Source organism: Choloepus didactylus, chromosome 20, assembly GCF_015220235.1.
Source record: "Choloepus didactylus isolate mChoDid1 chromosome 20, mChoDid1.pri, whole genome shotgun sequence".
In the NCBI taxonomy this organism is placed as follows: domain Eukaryota; kingdom Metazoa; phylum Chordata; class Mammalia; order Pilosa; family Megalonychidae; genus Choloepus; species Choloepus didactylus.
In genome coordinates, this window is record NC_051326.1 from 62,504,816 (window position 1) to 62,521,640 (window position 16,825).

General features: G+C 37.6%; 1 protein-coding gene and 1 pseudogene across 3 annotated transcripts in view; both read left to right on the top strand.

Annotated features, from left to right (window-relative positions):
• LOC119516925 (zinc finger protein 596-like) overlaps positions 1 to 16,825 on the top strand; it is a 141,267-nt gene that overhangs the window by 24,919 nt on the left and 99,523 nt on the right. The window lies entirely within an intron of this gene.
• On the top strand, positions 423 to 2,702 carry LOC119516926 (annotated as a pseudogene).

Below are 16,825 nucleotides of genomic sequence, written 5' to 3' on the forward strand. Positions count from 1 at the left end.
CCCTATGAAGCCATCTGGCTCTGTGCTTTTATTTGGAGGTAGATTTTTGATTACTGACTGTATCTCTTTTCTTGTGATTGGTTTGTTGAGGTATTATTTCTTCTTGGGTCATTCTAGGTTGTACATGTGTTTCCAGGAAGTTGTCCATTTCCTCCAGGTTGTCTAGTTTGTTGGTGTACAGTTGTTCATAGTGTCCTGTTACAATTTTTAAAATTTGGGGGGGATCCATAGTAATGACCTCACTCATTTCTGATTTCTTTTTATTTGGTTTTTCTCTCTTTTTGACTTTGTCAGTCTAGCTAAGGGTTTGTCAATCTTGTTGATCTTCTCAAGGAACCTACTTTTGGTTTTATTTCTTCTCCCTATTTTTTTTTTTTTTTTGTTCTCCAGCTCTTTTATTTCTGCTTTAATCTTTATTTCTTTTCCTCTGCTTGCCTTAGGGTTAGTTTGCTTATCATTCTGTAGCTTCTTCAGTTGTTCATTACGTCTTTGGTTTTATCTCTGCATGTTTTATGTCTGCATTCATAGCTATAAATTTCCCTCTGAGCACTGCCTTCACTGCCTCCCATATGTTTTGATATGTTGTATTCTCATTTTCATTTGTCTCTAGATATTTACCTATTTCTTTTGCAGTTTCTTCCTTGACTTACTGGTTGTTTAGGCATGTGTTGTTTAACCTCCATATAAGGTGAAAGATCTGGTTCTTTGGTGGTTATTGATATCTAGTTGCATTCCATTATGGTTAGAGAATGTACTTTGATTAATTTCAATCTTTTTAAGTTTATTAAGGCTTGTTATGTGCTGCAGCATGTATCTACACTGAAGAACATTTCTAGAGTGCTAGAGAAGAACGTATATCCTGTTACTTTGGGATGTTACAATCTGTATGTGTCTTGTTAACTCTAGTCCATGTATCACATTTTTTAGGTTCTTAGTTTCCTTATTGGTCCTTTGTCTAGTTCTGTCTATAGAAGAGAATGGTGTATTGAAGTCTTCCATTATTATTGTGTAAATGTGTATTGCTCCCTTCAGTTAAGGCAGTGTTTGTCTCATGTACTTTGGAGCTCCTTGATTGGGTGCATAAACATTTATAATTGTTACTTCTTCTGGGTGAATTGCCCCTTTTATTACTATTTAATGTATGTTGTCTCCTATGACATCTTTGCGTTTGTCTATTAATACAGCTACCCCTGTTTTCTTTTGGTTGCAGCTTGCATGGAATATTTTTTTTCCATCTTGTCACTTCAGTCTCTGTATTGTAGGATGTATGATGAGTCTCTTGTAAACAGCATATTGATGGGTCATATATTTTAATCCATTCTACTAGTCTGTGTCTTTTAATTGGGGAGTTTAATCCATTCACGTTGAAAGTTATTACTGGTCTGCCATGCGCACTGAAGATGGCTGCTGCTGTGGGAATGTTGCTCCAGGCTTCAATTCCCCAACATGTGAGCACTGTTCCTTGGGGTGTTTCTGCTGCTGCATCCCTTAGACCTGCTGCTTCTGAAGAAAGTGCCTGGCAAATGTAGTGTGGTCTGGTAATGGTCAGGCAAAATTTGCTTTCAGCACCAGTTCCTCAAACTACATTCCTGCTGTCATCCATCATGTACCCTATTTTAAGGGTACAGCTGTTGTCAACAAAGATTTCAAAGAACTAAACCTTGATGAATTTAAGGGGAAATATTTGGTGCTTTTCTTCTGTCCTTTGGATTTCACCTTTGTGAAATTGTTGCTTTTGGTGACAAAGCCACTGAATTTCATGGTGAACTGTGAAGTTGTTGCTCTTTCGGTGATTCCCACTTTAGCCATATTGCCTGGATAAATACATCAGGGAAGAGTGGTGGTTTGGGCCAAATGAATATCATACTCTGCTCAGATTGAACTAAACAAATATCCTGAGAATATGGTGTGCTATTAGAAGGTGCAGGTCTTGCACTAAGAGGTCTCTTCATAATTGACCCCAATGGAGTCATCAAGTATTTTAGTGTCAGTGATCTCCCAGTGGCCTGAAGCATGGAAGAGACCCTTCACTTGGTGAAGGCATTCCCGTTTGTGGAGACCCATTGAAAAGTCTGCCCTGCAAACTGCACATCAGATTCTCCTATAATCAAGCCAAATCCTACTGCTTCCAAAGATTGCTTTGAGAAAGTGAATCAGAAGTTCACCCTGTGAACACCTGCAGCTTCTTTTCACTTCTCATACCAGTTGGAACCCACTTTTAACATTTCCAAGATGATTGTTTATAGAAGGCAGGAAAAAACTATTATGCTTATATTCATAAATATTACTCTAAATATGTTAAGACTTTTTAAACTTGGTTAGTTGCTAATCTAGGGAGTCCTTTATTTGTAACATCTAATGGCTGGCTCTTTTCTGTAGAATGCCTGTGTCACCTATTTCTTGGATAATGTCTTCAGTGGGAAAAGAAAATGTTATTCTTTCTTAACCTTACTTGAACCTTTGTTTACACCAAAGTAGTGTAACAGACCTTTAAAGTTTGTGATCAACTGTTCTGAAATTTACTTCTTTAATTTCTTTGTATTAAACTGAATGTTCTTTTAAGGTATCAAAGATCATAGTTTCAAATTTTTAGCATCAGCTCTCTAATTTAACTCCTGAAGTGGATGTGTATGAAACAAATGTGAATTGTGTTTAAAAAACACTTACGGTAGCAAAGTGATGTACCTGATCATGCATGATCCCACCTGAGATTTCTAGTTTACTTAGTTATTTTACTTATTTTATTTGTTAGTTGACTTAGTGTCTATACATTTCTGGATATTGATTTGGTATATTTGAGTCCAGGGATTGCATTTTGAAATTATTGTAATTTCTTTCTTGAAGTGTTACTGGGTATACACTTAGAAGAACTGAAAAGAGGAACAAGGAAGATACTGATGAGGTTTTAAGACTACAGCTTCTGTGTGAGACCAAAAGAAGGGATGCTTATTAGGTGCAAAATCTGTATTTTTTGTAACACACTATATAATTTGACTTGTATGGGCAATTTATTGAAACAACATAAGTGTAGAAGAAAGTTATTACTGTGAAGGCAGTTTTTGACCCAGCCATCTTATCCTTTTTTTTAATTAAAGCCTTCTATTGAAATATATTCACAAACCATAGTCATCTACAGTGTACAATCAGTTGTTCACAATACCATGATATAGTTATGCATTCACCACAATTTTTGAACATTTTTATTACCATATACAAAAAACAATAAGAATAAAAGTTAAAGTAAAAACTTCCCATACCCCCATCTCTGTATTATTCAGTTACTTTTTGTTTTTATTTTTCTACTCATACACTGGATAAAATTAGTGGGGGCCACAAAGTTTTCACAATCACATAGTCACACAATGTAAGGTATATAGTTACATAGTTGTCTTAAAGAGTAAAGTCTACTGAGTTGCAGTTCAACAGTTTCAGGTATTTCCTTCTAGCTCTTCTAATACACTAAAAACTAAAAATCGATATCTATATAATGCATACAGATAACCTCCTGAATGACCTCTTGACTCTATTTGAAATCTCTCAGCTGTTGTAACTTTTTTTTTTTTTCATTTCACTTGCCCCTTTTGGTCCAAGAAGGTTTTCTCAATACACAATGCCAGGGCCAGGCTCATCCCAGCAAGTCATATCCCACATTGCCAGAGAGATTTACACTCCTAGGAGTCATGTCCCACTTAGGGGAGGGCATTGAATTTACCTGCAGAGTTGACTTAGAGGGGCTACATCTGAGCAACAAAATGGATTCTCTGGGGGTGACTCTTAAGCACAATTTTAAGTAGGCTTAGCCTCTCCTTTGCAGTAACAAACTTCATAAGGGGAAGCCCCAAGATCAAGGGCTCAGCTTTCTAAATTGGTAACCCCCAATGCTTGTGAGAATATCAGTAATTCCCCAGGTGGGGAAGTTTAGTATTTCCACATTTTCCCCCAGTCCCTCAAAGGGGTCTTTGCAAATACATTTTTAGTCTCTGTCCAGATTACTCTGGGATGTATTGGTGTTTCACACTAACCTGTACGAACCAACCAGATTTCACTCCTTATTCAAAGTTGTATTAATTATGTTGTTTGAATAAATTGCCCATACAAATTAAATTATATAGTGTGTTACAAAAAATATAGATTTTGCACCTAATAAGCATCCCTTCTTTTGGTCTCACACAGAAGCTGTAGTTTTAAAACCTCATCAGTATCTTCCTTGTTCCTCTTTTCAGTTCTTCTAAGTATATACCCAGTAACAGAGTTGCAGGACTACCATATGGCAACCCCATGCTTAGCTTCCTGTGGAACCACTACACTGCCCTCCAGATGGGCTGTACCATTCTGCTTCCCCACCAACAGTGATTACGTACATCCCTCTCTCCACATATTCTCCAGCACTTGTATTCCTCTCTTTTTTAGACCCATGCCATACATTCTATCCTAAGTAAACAATGATTCCCTGTATAATCACAGTTATACATTCACCACCACTATCTATATGAGGGCATTTCCATTTCTTCCACAAAGAAAGGGGAAGAGGCCAAAAAAGAAAAAGAAACCAAAATATGACAACTAAAAAGCAACAAAAGAAGAAATAAAATTAAAATTAAATACAGTAAAAAAAAGTCAGACAAGACCACCAATGCCAAGAATCCCATACCCCTCCTTATATCCCTGTTTTATAGACATTTAGCTTTGGTAAGTTGCCTTTGTTACAATTAACGGAAGCATGTTACAGTGTTACTGTTAATTATATTAACTCCAGTTTGCATTAATTGTACTTTTTCCCCAATACCATCCCATTTTAACAGCTTGCAAAGTTGGCATTGATTTGTTCTCCCTTATGTAAAAACATCCTTGTATTTGTACATTTAATCAGTTGTTGGCCATTGTAGGTTTCACTAGATTATACGGTACCAGGCTTTATCTTCTATCTTTCCTTCTGGTATCTTACATGCCCTTAAGCTTCCTCTTTCAACCGTACTCAGTCATCTTTGTTCAGTGTACCTACAATATTGTGCTACTATCATCCAATATGTGCTGTCCATTTCTGGATCAGTACAGACAATCCTGTTGATCATTCTGTACTCCTTCAGGATCAAATGCCCAATCTTTACCCTCTTTTTATCTCCTGATATCTTCCTTTCTATATTCTTCTCCAAACCTCTCTCTCCTGTCTTTTCCTGTCTGGGCACTCCCTTTAGTATTTCTTGTAGTGGAGGTCTCCTGTTCACAAACTCTCTCAGTGTCTGTTTATCTGTGTATATTTTAAACCCTTCCTTATTTTTGAAGGACAGTTTTGCTGGATATAGGATTCTTGGTTGGCAGATTTTCTCTTTCAGTACTTTAAATATGTCATACCACTGTCTTCTCACCTTCATGGTTTCTACTGAGAAGTCCACACTTAGTCTTATTGAACTTCCCTTGTAGGTGGTGTGTTGCTTTTCTCTTGCTGCTTTCAGAATTCTCTTTGTCTTTGACATTTGAAAATCTGACTAGTGTCTTGTAATAGGTGTATTTGGATCAGCTCTGTTTAAGGTACACTGTACTTCTTGGACCTGTAATTTTATGTTTTTCATAGGAGTTAGAAAATTTTCATTGATTATTTCCGCTATTATTCCTTCTGCCCCTTTTGCCTTACCTTCTCCTTCTGGGACACCTATAACACATATTTTTGTGCACTTCATGTTGTCATTCAGTTCCCTGAGTCTCTGCTCATATTTTTCCGTTCTTTTGCCTATCTCTTCTTTTGTGTGTTGGATTTCAGATGTCCTGTCCTTTAGTTCAGTAATCTTTTCTTCTGCCTCTCCAAGTCTGCTTTTGTATGATTGCATTGTTTTTTTCACCTCTTCTGTTGTGCATTTCATTCCCAGAAGTTCTGCCATTTCTTTTCCAAGCTTACGAATTTTTCCTTATGGTCACCCATTGTCTTCTTTATATCTTCCATCTCTTTTGTCACATTTTCTTTCAACTCATTGATTTGATTTAGAAGATTTTTTTTGAACATCTTTAATTAGTTGTTTCAATGCTTGAATCTCAGTTGAGGTGTTCATTTGTTCCTTTGGGCCATATTTTTGTATTTCCTGGTGTGACTCATGATTTTTTTTCCATCTAGGCATCTTATTTTCTTGATTAGTTTATTCTGGAGGGTTTTTTTTCCTTTTTGCCAAGAGTTTCTTGTTGGTTTTCTTTGATCTCTGTTTCTTTGTTTCTCTCGCTGGCCAGTTTTCAGATTGGCTCTGTCTTGAATCTTCCCCCAAATCAGCACCCACCGTGGCCTGTGACAGAGATGGTAGGTTGGCAGTGGGCAGCTCAGTGTGTGGTACTATAGATCTGCTGTGTGGTAGTATACATCTGCTGGGCTTCCTGTGGTGTTCCATTTTCCGCCGGTCAGCAAGACCCAGGTTTGTTTTAAAGCCCTGCTTTGGCAATTGAGCTGTATGTTTCTCAGCCAAAACCAGGTTGAGTTTCTGTGCAGGGCATGTAGACCTGTTCCTGTGGTCCTAATAAAGGGTCTGAAGCATCTTTTTAAAAGTGTTTGTGTTCCCTTGCACTTTCCATACTCTCCAGTACTTGGTGCTGTTCAGTAACTTAATTTTCTTCAGAGTCTGGTTTGCCTCTGAGCCAGGCTGCATGCACACAGGTGAGCTGAAATTGTGTGATTTCTATGCCCTCACTTTGCCAGCCAAAATCTGGCCTGATGTGGGGCTACATCTGTGGCATAGTACTCCTGCAGCCGACCCAGAACTCCACCTGTCCCCATGGCGAGGAAACAGCCCCTGGCTGCTGCTTCCCTTAAAGATGGGGAAGGGTTTTCTGACCCAGGGTTGGAAACACAATCTCTGTCCACATTTTCTCAATCTCTTTGTCCCTCCCTGACCTGGACCTCAAAATGTCCCTTTCTGCCCCCCAGGTCTCCAAACAGTGGGGGTATGTCTCATTGCTGTAAGAGATTTTAAAATCTTTGTCCTTGGTGGAAGTGTTCCCATCTGCTGATCCTGTGCCTTTCCCTCACTGAGCCTGAATGAGGGGGAGGGGAGCAGACTGGCTGACCTGGGATGCAAGATTCCTACCTGATATTTCTTCCCTTTCTTCAGTTTGGCACATGCAAGGTCCTTTTCCGGTCTACATCTGCCTCCAGAGCTTCAAACAATTCAGAATTGTCCTTTTTTTGGTTGAATCTCTGGAGAGGAGTTTTCAGTAGCTGTTTATGTCAGAGTATGTTGATGATGTTACCTATCCTTAATCTTTTGTCAGATCTATTCCCTCCACTCTCCTTTTTTTCCCTTTAAGTTGCCCTTACTAAAATTGTTCATTCTCCAGACCTCTCTCCTGTTTTTTTTTTTCTTTCTCAGCCTTTTGAACTTCCTTTAGTATTTCTTGCAGAGCAGGTCTCTTATTAACAAATTCTCTCAGCATTTGTGAACATTTTAACCTGTCCCTCAATTTTGAAGGAGAGTTTTGCTGGGTAAAGAATTTTTGGCTAGCCATTTTTCTCTTTTTGAATGTTAAATATGTCATATCACTGCCTTCTTGCCTCTATGGTGTCTGCTTAGTAGTCGGTTCTTAGTATCATGTGCTTTCTTTGTTATGTGGTTAATTACTTCTCTTTTGCTGCTTTCAGCACTTCACTTCAGCATTCAAGAATCTGATGAATATATGTCTCACAGTGTGTCTATTTTGATTTATTCTCTTTAGAGGTTGTTGATCTTCTTTGCTTTAAATATATGTCTTTTAGAAAGGTTGGAAGTTTTCTCCAGCTGTGTCCTCAAATACTCTTCCTAGCCCTTTTCTCCTTTTGGGACATCAGTGAGTCTTATTAATGCATGATTCATGTCCTTCATTTCCCTGAGATCTATTTCAAATTTTTTGATATTTTTAACCATTATTTCTTCTTTTCATTTACATTCAGTTGTTCTGTCCCCTGATTCACTTATTCTTTCTTCTGTCTCTTCAAATCTGCTGTTGCATTTCTTTAGTATATTTTTAATTTGATCTGCAGTATTCTTTATTTACATAAGAGCTTTTTTAAAAAAATTTCCTCTTTCAGATTCTTCTTTTTGCTCTTCTAGCATCTTCTTCATGTCCTTTATGTCTTAGGCAGCCTATTGAAGTTGTTTTGGAGATTTGTATGTACTTCTTTAATTGTTCCAGATTCAGTGTCTCCTCTTGCTTTTTAACTTGGTCTTTTGGCTTATCCATATCTATTTGCATCTTCGTATGCTTTGTGATTTTCTGTTGGCTTCAGGGCATTTGCTTATCTTGATAAGGTTATTTTGAGATCTGCAGGATAATTTGAGCATTTTTATATATAATTTGGCAGAGCTACAACTTCGGGAGTGCACTTTCCTGTCCTCCCAGCAGATGGTGCTCTTGAGCCACCTTTTAGTCTCAAGCCAGTTTTCCCCCAAGTTTGCCTATGCCCTGTGCACAGTCCAAACCTTGTGGACACCCATTCAGTGCACCAGTTCTCCATGTGAACTGGGCTCCTAGCCCTGAGGTTGGTGGGTGGGTCCTCTGCATCTCAGCAGGGAGTCTCCTTAAGGGCACAGTGAGTCTGGTAATTCCCAGACCTCTGAGTTGACCACTCTCAAGTTGGGGGCTGCATGTCTCACCCCATATCTCATGCTTCCTGGACCCTGACCCTGCATGCCTGTGAGTCTCTGGTGTTGTAGATGGTCTCCTGGCACTTCTGTACATTGCCCTTGACTCTTCTCACCTCCGCCTGTGCACATCATGGGCTTCCATGGAGGAAGAGTAAATGCAGTCACCACAAGTCTGCTGAGTCCCAAGTTCCCTCTTGGGAACTGCTGGCCATGGGCCTGTGAAGGTTTATCTCCCCATCGAACTGCTGAAATGGGTACACAGGGCATGGAAAGCTGCTCCCTCTAGTGCTTATCGTTCAGCTCCTGCCCCCAGTTCCTGGTGGCTGTCCCAGTCGAACACACTCACCTCATCCTTTTAGGCATAATCTCTTTTCCTCTGCATCGAAGTCCCCACTATGTGCTGTAGAGTTCCTTCTCCAGCTGGTCACACCCTGGACCACTGTTCTGGGTACCGTCTGCTCCTTCTCTGGTCCCTTTCATGGAGAAGTTTGCTCTGCCTCTCCTATGTTTGATAAGGGGAAATTATATAAAAATTATAGTATGTAACAGTGCAGGACAAAGTTCTGTTGCCATATCATTCCCAGTTGAATTGGGTACTTGAGAAGGATTCAAGTGTTTCTTTTTATTTTGTCATTTAATTTTATTTTTGTCTGAATTTGGTGTCATTTTTGCCAGAAAAAGAAATGGGTAATTAAGTGTTTATTAAGGTTTACAACTATTGGTGTTTATATATAAACCTTAAAATGTATATGTTTTATATTCAGAGAAAATTAGATTTCTTTGAATGAATAAATAAGCAATTACTGTTCTTAGGCTTATGTGCACATATTTTTATTGATGTGAAATTCACATAATAAATTTAACCATTTTAAAGGTATAATCAGTGTTTAGTATATACACAGTGTTATGCATCAGCTTTATCTATTTCCACAGCATTTTCATCACCTCAAAGGAAAGCTCATACCCACAAAAGGAGCCATTCCCTATCCCCTGCTCCCTTGAATCCCTATCACCCATTAATCTTTTCTATCTCTTTTGATTTACATATTGATATTTCATGTAAATGGAATCTTTAAAAAAACATGATCCTTTTTATCTTGCTTCTTTCACTTACCAGGTTTTTGAAATTTGTCCATTTTATAGCTTGTACCATTACTTCACTCCTTCTTATGTTTGAACAGTATTCCAATATATGGATATAACATTTTGGGTATTCATTCATTAGTGAACAGATATTTGGTTCATTTTCACCTGTTGGATATTGTGAATTGGGCTGCTATGAACATTTGTATATAATTATTTGAATATCTTTTGCCACCTGAAGTGTATTAAATCTCCCACTCCATGAAAGGGGGTGTCTTTCCATTTATTTAGGTCCTCTTTCTTTCAGCAATATTTTATAGATGTCAGAATGCAACTTTTGCATGCCTTGGTAAAATTTATTCCTTAAGAGTTTTAATCCTTTTGATCCCACTAAATTTTTTTCTTAATTTTCTTTTTGGATTCTTCATAATTTGCATGCATAAATACAACTGATTATGCATGTTAGTCTTGCACCCTGCAGTTTTACTGCTTTCATTTATTAGCTCTTATAGGGTGTGTGTCTGCATGAGTGTAGGTGTGAATATGTGTGTCTGTGTTCTGTAGGATCTCTCTATAAAATCATGTCATCTAACAATAGAGATAATTTTCTTTCCAATTTGCATGCCTTTTTCTTTTTATATCCAAATTGCTCCAAAGAATATCCAGTAAAATGTTTAAAAGAAGGAAATGAAAGCAAGTAACCTTGGTTTTTTTTTTTTTTTTTTCCTGATCTTAGGAGGAAAACTTTCAGGTTTTCTCTGTATTTTCTTCCATGTATTAATACAGATATTACATTGGTTGATTTCTATGTGTTGACACATCCTCTGCCTTCTTAAGTTAAGTCCTGCTTGGTCCCGACGTGTATGTAGTCCTATTAACATTCTTCTGGAGTTGGTTTGATAGTATTTTATTGAGGATTTTGGCATCTGTATTCATGAGGAATAATTGTAGTTTTGATGCCTTTGTTCGGCATTCATAAAATCAGAATGCTGTACTGTTAGAATTAGGAAATAGTCTTTATCTTCTGTTTTCTGGAAGAGTTTAAAAAGGATTGATGCTTATTCTTTTTTTAATATATTTTTTATTGTGAATTTAACATATACATAATGATGATAACTTTCAAAGTACATTTTAACAAGTAGAGAGCAGAACTCAAGGAATGGTAAGGTTTACAGTTTCACAATTTTCAGTTACTTTTTGTGAAATACAACATATATACAGAATGGTGATAACTTTTCAAAGTTCAATTTGGCAAGTAGTTATATAGGTAATTTTAAAGAATGTTAGGGGTTACAGTTCCACAGCTTCAGTTCTTTCCTTATTGTGAAATATAATATATATACAGAAAAGTGATAACTTTCAAAGTACCATTGAACAAGTAACTGTAGAGCATATTTCAAAGAATGTTATGGGTTTCAGTTCTACCATTTCAGTTATTTCCTTCTAATATTCCAATACTCTAGCTGTCTAAAAAAATTTTTATGTAAAGAATCAGTATTTATAATCCTTTGTTAAATCCTGTCTCTCCTGTTGCTAACTCTTCCTCTCATGTAATCACTTTCTCGATTAGGGAGTCTAGCAGCGACCACCGTAACTTGTTTCATATTGAAAAGAGTAGTCAACATTATTGGGAAGGGGGCTGCATCTGTTTTTGTTGTTGTTGTTTGTTTGTTTTAACTTTATCAGAAAATTAAAAACATTTCAAACAAAAGAAAACCAAAAGAATAAGAAAAACAAATATTCTAAATAACTACAGTGTTTACAGTATTCTCCTACCATACCCCAAGAAAATTAATGAACCATAGTCATTCTTGAGCATTCCCGTATCATTAAGATTACCCTCAATATCTTATCTTTTCTTTTAGATTAGTGTTGTCCCTTCAGTAGTTGCTGTCTATTTTTATGTCCCCTATACTCTGCAATATAAGATGCTTTTTCTTATGTTTTTCATAGAGTTCATGTTAGTAGTATCATACAATGTTTCTCCTTTTGTATCTGACTTATTTCACTCAACACTATGTCCTCAAGGTTCATCCATGTTGTCATATACTTCACAACCTCAGTCCTTCTCATTGCTGCATAGTATTCCATCATATGTATGTATCACAGTTCATTTATCCACTCATCTGATATAGGACATTTAGGTTGCTTCCATGTCTTGGCAGTTGTGAACAATGCTGCTATGAACATCAGTGTAAAAGTATCTGTTCTTGTCACTGCTTTCAGGTGATTTTTCTTAAAGAGGCTGTTCCCTCTGGGTTTTAGGACTTGTCTGGCATAGAAACACTCTGGTGGTGGATTTAAGTTCCTGATAAACTTAATGAGTGAAACTTTTATAGAGACTCAGATAGGGACCTACATATTTCAGGACTGTTGTTGGTTATAATGGGCTTAGCATACTGTGGCCATTTGGGATATCTAGCTGGAGCTTGTCTGAGGGTATCCTGCAGGATAGCCTCTCAACTCTATTTGAAATCTTTTAGCCACTATAACCTTATTTTGTTACCCTTTTCCCCTTTTGGTCAAGAAGTCATTTTCAATCCCTTGATGCCAGGGCCAGGCTCATTCCTGGAAGTCACGTCCCATGTCACAAAGGAGATTCATTCCCCTGGGAGTCCCACATAGCGGGGAGATTAATGAATTTATCTGAGCAACAAAAGAGGTTCTCTGGAGTTGCTTTTTAGGCATAATTATAGGAAGACTTAGCCTCCTATTTACAGCTCTAAGTATTACAAGAGCCAGCCTCAAGATCGAGGGCTTGACTTATTAAGTAGGGAGTTCTATATTTCTCATCGCATGTGTTGCGTCCAAGATAAACAGTGGCTCACATTACCTTCACTTAGTTGTACAATCTTCACTTAGTTTTAAACAATTGTTATAACATGAAACATCCCAGAGCTCTTATCAGCTGCTAATTATTCATCCATATATTAGTGTAGTGCTGGTAAGGTATTCCTATTACATATAGTCTGTAATATGTAATGGGTAGTTTTTCCACATACCACTCTGTTAACACTTTATACCAGTGTCATAACCTTAGAGGTATGTCATGCAAACACTTATTTGTGTTTGTAGTTCTACTCAGTGGGTTACATGCCTTTGAACAACCATTTTCGATTATGTTTGCCTTCAGTGCAGCACTGATACTTATAATCCCATTAACGAGCCATCATCACCTCTGTCAATTCCCATATCTTTAAGTTCACCCTCATTATCATGTCAGTAAATATGAAATTTTCATTCCCCCTTCAGTAGCCTCTGTGTATCTCTAGGATCCCTATATTCTACATTATAAGACACTGATTTTACGTTGTTCAGGGAGTTCACATTCGTGGTAACATACAATATCTCTCCTTTTGTGTCTGGCTTATTTCACGCAGCATTATGTCTTCAGGGTTCATCCATGTTGTCATGTATTTCAGGACTTTATTCTTTCTTACTGCTCCATAGTATTACATTGTATGTAAATGCCATATTTTGGTTATCCGCTCATCTGTTGAAGTACTTGGATGATTTCCATCTCTTGGCAACTGAATAATGCTGCTATGAACATCAGTGTGCAAATGTGTGTGTCACTGCTTTCAGATATCCTGAGTATATACCAAGAAGTAGAATTGCCAAAATGTAGGGTAAATTGATATCTAGTTTTCTGAGGAATCACCAGACTGTCTCCCACAGCAACTGTATCTTTATACATTCCCACCAGCAATAAATAAGAGTTCCAGTTTCTCCACATCCTCTCCAGCATTTGTAGTTTCCTGTTTGTTTAATAGCAGCCATTCTTATTGGTGTGAGATGATATCTCACAGTGATTCTGATTTGTATTTCCCTAATAGCTAGTAATATGAACATTTTTTTCATGTGTTTTTTAGCCATTTGTTTTTCCTCTTTGGAAAAAAATGTCTTTTCATATCTATTGCCCATTTTATAATTGGGCTGTTTGTACTACTGTCATTGCTTTGTAGGATTTCTTTATATATGCAGGATATCATTCTTTTATCAGATACATGGTTTACAAATATTTTCTCTCTTTGAGTTGGCTGCCTTTTCACCTTTTTGATAAATTCCTTTGAGGTGCAGAAGTTTTTAATTTTGAGGAGTTCCCATTCATCTGTTTTATTCTTTCATTGCTCGGGCTTTGAGTTACGGTCTAAGAAGCTACCTCCTATTACAAGGTCTTGAAGATGTTTCCCTACATTATTATCTATGAGTTTTGTGGTACTGTCTCTTATATTGATGTCTTTGATCCATATGATGTCTTTTTGTATAGTGTGTGATGTAGGGGTCCTCTTTCATTCTTTTGGTTATGGATATCCAGTTATCTGAGCCCTATTTGTTGAAGTGATTGTTCTGTTCCAGCTCAGTGGATTAGGGGGCCTTATCAAGAGTCTGTTGGCCATAGATCTGTGGGTCTATTTCCAAACTCTTGATTCAATTCCATCGATCATTATGTCTATCTTTGTGCCAGGACCATGCTGTTTTGAACTCTGTGGCTATATATAAGTAGGATTTAAAGTCAGGAAGTGCAAGTCCTCCCATTTCATTCTTTTTTAGAATTTTGTAGGAATTTGAGCCTCCTTTCTCTTCCAAATAAATTTGGTGTCTAGCTTTTCCAAGTCTGCAAGTTATGTTATTGGAATTACATAGAATTTGTAGATCAGATTGACATCTTAATGATGTTTATCCTTCCTATCCGTGAACACAGAATATCTTTCCACCTCTTTAGATCCCCTTTGATTTATTTAAGTAAAGTTATGTAAGTTTTTGTGTAGTGGTCTGTTATATCCTTGGTTAAGTTTGTTCCTAGGTACTTCAGTTTTTTAATTGTGAATGGAATTTTTTTCTTGTGTGTCTCTTCCATTAGGTCATTTCTTGTGTATGGGAACATTACTGACTTTTTCACGTTAATCATGTATACCTCCACTTTGCTGAATTTGTTTATTAGCTCAAGTAGCTTTATCACTGTTTTCTCAGGATTTTCCAAATGGATGATCATATCATCTGCAAATAATGACAGTTTTATTTCTTCCTTTCCAATTTGGATGCCTTTTATTTGTCTTGCCAGTTTGCTCTGGCTAGAACTTCTAGCACAATGTTGAATAATAATGGTGACAGTGGGCATCCTTGTCTCATTCCCAATCTTAAGGGAAAGGCTTTCAGTCTCTCACCATTGAGTACTATGCTGATTGACGGTTTTTCATCTATGCTCTTCAGTTTTTTTGAAGAATTTGAGCAGGATTTGTACTAATTCTTTCTTGAATGCTTGGTAGAATTCACCTGTGATGCTGTCTGGTCCTGGGCTTTTCTTTTTTGGGAGCTTTTTGATAACTGATTCAATCTCTATACTTGGGATTGGTTTGTTGAGCTTGTCTGTTTCTTCTTGAGTCAGTGCTGGTTGTTTATGATTTTCTAGGAAGTTGTCCATTTCAACTAAGGTATTTAGTTTATTTGCATATAATTGCTCATTGTATCTTCTCATTATCTCCTTTATTTCTGCACGGTCAGTAGTTAGTTACGTATCCTTTCCCGTTTCTGATTGTATTTGCATCCGCTTTTTAAGTTTGTCAAAGAACCATGTTCTGGTTTTGTTGATTCTTTCTATTGATTTTCTGTTCTCAATTTCATTTATTTCTGCTCTAATCTTTGTTATTTTCTTCTGTCTGTTTGCTTTGGTGTTAGTATGCTGTTCTTTCTCTAATTCCTCGAGGTGAACAGTTAATTCCTCTGTTTTTGCTCTCTCTTGTCTTTTAATATAGGCTTTTAGGGCAATAAATTTCCCTTTCAGCACTGCATTTGTTGCTGCCCATAAGTTTTGATATGTTGTGTTTTCATTGTCATTTGCCTGAAGAAATTTACTAATTTCTCTTGTAACTTCTTCTTTTACTCACTGGTTTTCTAAGAGTTTGTTGTTTAGCTTCCATATGTTTGTGAATTTTATGACCTTCTACCTGTTATTTATTTCCAACTTCATTCCATTATGATCCAAGAAAGTGTTTTGTATAATACCGGTGTCCTAGTTTGCTAATGCTGCAGAATGCAAAACACCAGAGATGGATAGGCTTTTATAAAATGGGGGTTTATTTCACTACACAATTACAGTCTTAAGGCCACAAAGCGTCCAAGGTAACACATCAGCAATCGGGTACCCTCACCGGAGGATGGCCAGTGGCCTCCAGAAAACCTCTGTTAGCTAGGAAGGCAGCTGGCATCTGCTCCAAAGCTCCGGCCTCAAAACGGCTTTCTCCCAGGACGTTCCTCTCTAGCAAGCTTGCTCCTCTTCAAAACATCATTCCCAGCTGCACTCCTTTTCCTCTCTTTGAGTCAGCTCATTTATATCGCTCCACCGATCAGGGCCCACCCTGAATGGGCGGGGCCACACCTCCATGGGAACATGTCATCAGAATCATCTCCCACAGCTGGGTGGGGCACATTCCAAGCAAATCCAACCAGCACCAAAAACGTTTGCCCCACACAAGACCACAAAGATAATGGCATTTGGGGGACACAATGCACTCAAACCGGCACAACCGGTATTTTTAAATTTGTTGAGGCTTGCTTTGTGACCCAATATGTGGTATATCATAGAGAAGGTTACATGGGCATTTGAGAAAAATATGTATCCTGCTGTTGTGGGGTATAGTTTTTCTATAAATGCCTGTCAAATATAGTTCATTTATTGTCCAGTTCAACATCTCCATTTTCTTATTGATCCTCTGTCTAGATATTGTATCTATTGATGAAAGCAGTGAAATCTCCAGCTATTATTGTAGAGGTATCTACCTCTCCTTTCAGTGTTCTCAGTGTTTCCCTCATGTATTTTTGGGCTCTTGGCTTGGTGCATAAATATTTATGTTTGTTATGTTTTCTTGATTGAGGTGTAAGTTTGTTCCTTTGACTGGGCCATATCTTCATTTTTCCCAGCATAGGTTGGAGTTTTCTGTTGTCTAGACATCTGGTTTCCTTGGTTACCCCAGTCAGATTTGCTCAGACCAGAACAGGTTCAGGTCTCAGAATGGGGTTATATTCAGTGGGTATCTTTGAGCAATGACAGACTTTCCTTTGAGGTTTCCAGTTGTGCTTTTCCTAACCTGCCCATCAGGTGGCACCTGTCAGCCTGTCACTCCTGACTGGTGTAAGGTGGTGTG